This window comes from Meleagris gallopavo, chromosome Z, assembly GCF_000146605.3.
Source record: "Meleagris gallopavo isolate NT-WF06-2002-E0010 breed Aviagen turkey brand Nicholas breeding stock chromosome Z, Turkey_5.1, whole genome shotgun sequence".
Lineage (NCBI taxonomy): Eukaryota > Metazoa > Chordata > Aves > Galliformes > Phasianidae > Meleagris > Meleagris gallopavo.
In genome coordinates this window covers 51,209,694-51,212,237 of record NC_015041.2, presented here as the reverse complement: position 1 = coordinate 51,212,237, position 2,544 = coordinate 51,209,694, and the positions used below count along the sequence as shown (strand labels likewise).

General features: G+C 33.9%; 1 protein-coding gene across 1 annotated transcript in view; it reads left to right on the top strand.

The window, feature by feature from the left end:
* The window catches only part of LOC100546990 (fibrillin-2), a 198,981-nt gene that overhangs the window by 101,733 nt on the left and 94,704 nt on the right, over positions 1-2,544 (top strand). The window lies entirely within an intron of this gene.

Sequence of the window (2,544 nt, the reverse complement as noted above, 5' to 3'; positions counted from 1 at the left end):
ATATATATATATATATATATATTCAGAATTATATTCACTTGCACAACTTCTACTTCAGTTCACAAAAGGAAGTGTATCTCCTGATTGGGGCACTGATATTTTTGCACTCCTGTTTTCTTATCTTTCTCTATTCTGGAAACATTCTCCCTCTACCATAGTGTTAAAAAAGATAAAGCTTTAGCAAGAGGAAGAGCAAAAATTAGATGAATAGGTTCTGTGAAATCAAGTGTCTTTATTGCTGATTATTAGGAAATCTATCACATAAAGTCAGTGTTAAAAGTGAAGAAGCTTACATTGCTTTGTGGAATCAGGCTGGTGCCACCTCTTGTTTTACCTGTTACTCCTATAATACTTTGTAAACTTAATACTCAGCTTTAGTCTTCTTGGAATCTGTTTGTTTTTGAGGTGTACACTTTCTGAACTACTGGTGAATAATCTTGTGATATAATGCACTAAACTGGGTTGACAATAAAGAGATTTTTCACCTTGCCCATTCGGAGCTCTACGATAAGTTCCTGATTAGAGCTTTCCAGAGGAAAGAGGAGCGTTTCCAGCCTGATGAAGAATAGAAGGTTATTCAATCAATTTCTTCATTTCTAATCAGTAATGTAGAATGGAGAGGAATATACCTTTTTTTCTAAAGTTTCTGAGAATGATTGTTCTACATGCAGTAGCTACTATGATACTGCTGAGTTTCTTAAATCAGATTTGGGCAATCCACAGGAGATACCATTTTTTCCCTTCTTCTGCTTATCAGAGCATCACTTCTGTTGTGTTTCCTACACCACTTCTCTCATGAACGTAGCTATCATTGGGCATATTGACAATCCAAAGGTCAATCAGTGCATAGGTGTGCTTTTAAGTTCTAGCAGGGAAGTGTGTCTATAATGGTGTACTGGAGTGAAAAGTGCAACTCTGGTAGCACAGGGCAACAACTTCTTTTTTGCTGCTGGCTACTGCACTGCTATTGAAGCTGGTATTTTATCAGTTTAAGTGGTTTAACTAGCGATATATAACAGATTCATGGAGCAATGAAAGCAGAGAGCAAGCCATTGGCTTAGCTCTGCAGTAGATGCAGATATTAACCAGTGCTATGATTATTCCTACTAATGGATGCATGTATATGTCTAAACTGCATGTGTCCAAATAATATGTCAAACTTGATCACAGAATCTTAAGGTTATTTCACGACAAAGGGATGTGAGATACTGCATGCTCATGTTGCTATTATCAATCAATTTATAGTTTTAAAATTCCATTTTAAAATTTTTTGTTATGCAAAATTTCATCATTCTTGAGAGAAAAATCTTGTAAAAGCATTCCTATCAAGTACCTGCGCAAATTAGTCCTTTCTGTTATCAATTCAGTTTAAGAGGTGCATGTTAAAAGCTCAGAATAGCTTAGAAAATAATCTTAATAAAAAGCAGTTTCTTACATTCAGCTGAAATGCAAGTATTTGTTTTTATTTTAATTATTTTAAACTAATGAGATTTTTTAGTAAGCAAAACTGTACTAAAAATTGAACCAACAAAAGCAAGGATTGTTTTCTGGTCAGGTTGTTTGTTTTCTGTTCTCTGGTCAGGTTGTTTGTTTTCTTCTAGTTTATTAAAAATTTGGAGAAAAGCAGTGAAAAGATATAAGAATCAGAAGAAGAAGTGTGTACTGTTTTTAATATAGGAATTTCACTGCACAGTGACACAGCAGCAAAACCAGATTTGAGTACAAGCTGTTCAGTACCTTTTTCGTGGTCCAAGTTGGCCTCATCTTCACCCTTGTCAGTGATACAGCTGCAAAGAATCAGTTCAGTGCTCAGTTTTCTGTGTTCCCTTTTACCTAACATTGCCACAGTTCTAGCAGTGAAATGCTTCACAAATTGGCCGTCACCTATGAACAATATGTTTTATTTGAAAATGTTCAATTCCACATATCATAGCTTTAGGGTTTACCATAAAAGCTTAAGTTTTCAACAGGAAATATCCTTACTATGGGAAAAATCATAAGGTAGAATCATGATTTATTTGGAAAATTCTCTGTAAAAAGATGATGTAATTATTCCAGGTCTAAAATAAAAGAGGAAATTTCCAATAGTGCGTAACAAAAATGTCCTTATACATGACCTTCAGAATGGAATTTCAGAGCCAGTTTGCTGTTCAGAATTTTATGTGTATGTATGTATTTACACATGCTGTGCTAGCTACAGGAATTCTCTGGCTATTCTGTCTTACTTATGACAAGACAACCTGGCTGCTGGAAAAGTATTTGTAGTAACAGCATTTATAATCTCAAAGTTAGTAAGTTACATGGAGCAGCATCCTTCTAGCAGTAATCTTACAAACATGCTAGGCAATTATCAAAACAATAAGAACTTTAAAAATAGAGGCTGTAGTCTAACTTCTTATTTAAGCATTATTTTACTTTTGAATAGTAATATTGATTCTGATGGGATTATTCATAGAATAAAGGAATAAAGTGCTCTTTTATTTAACATTAATAAATATGTTAGAGTCAACCACTAAATGTTATTCAAGTTATTCGAAAAAAAAA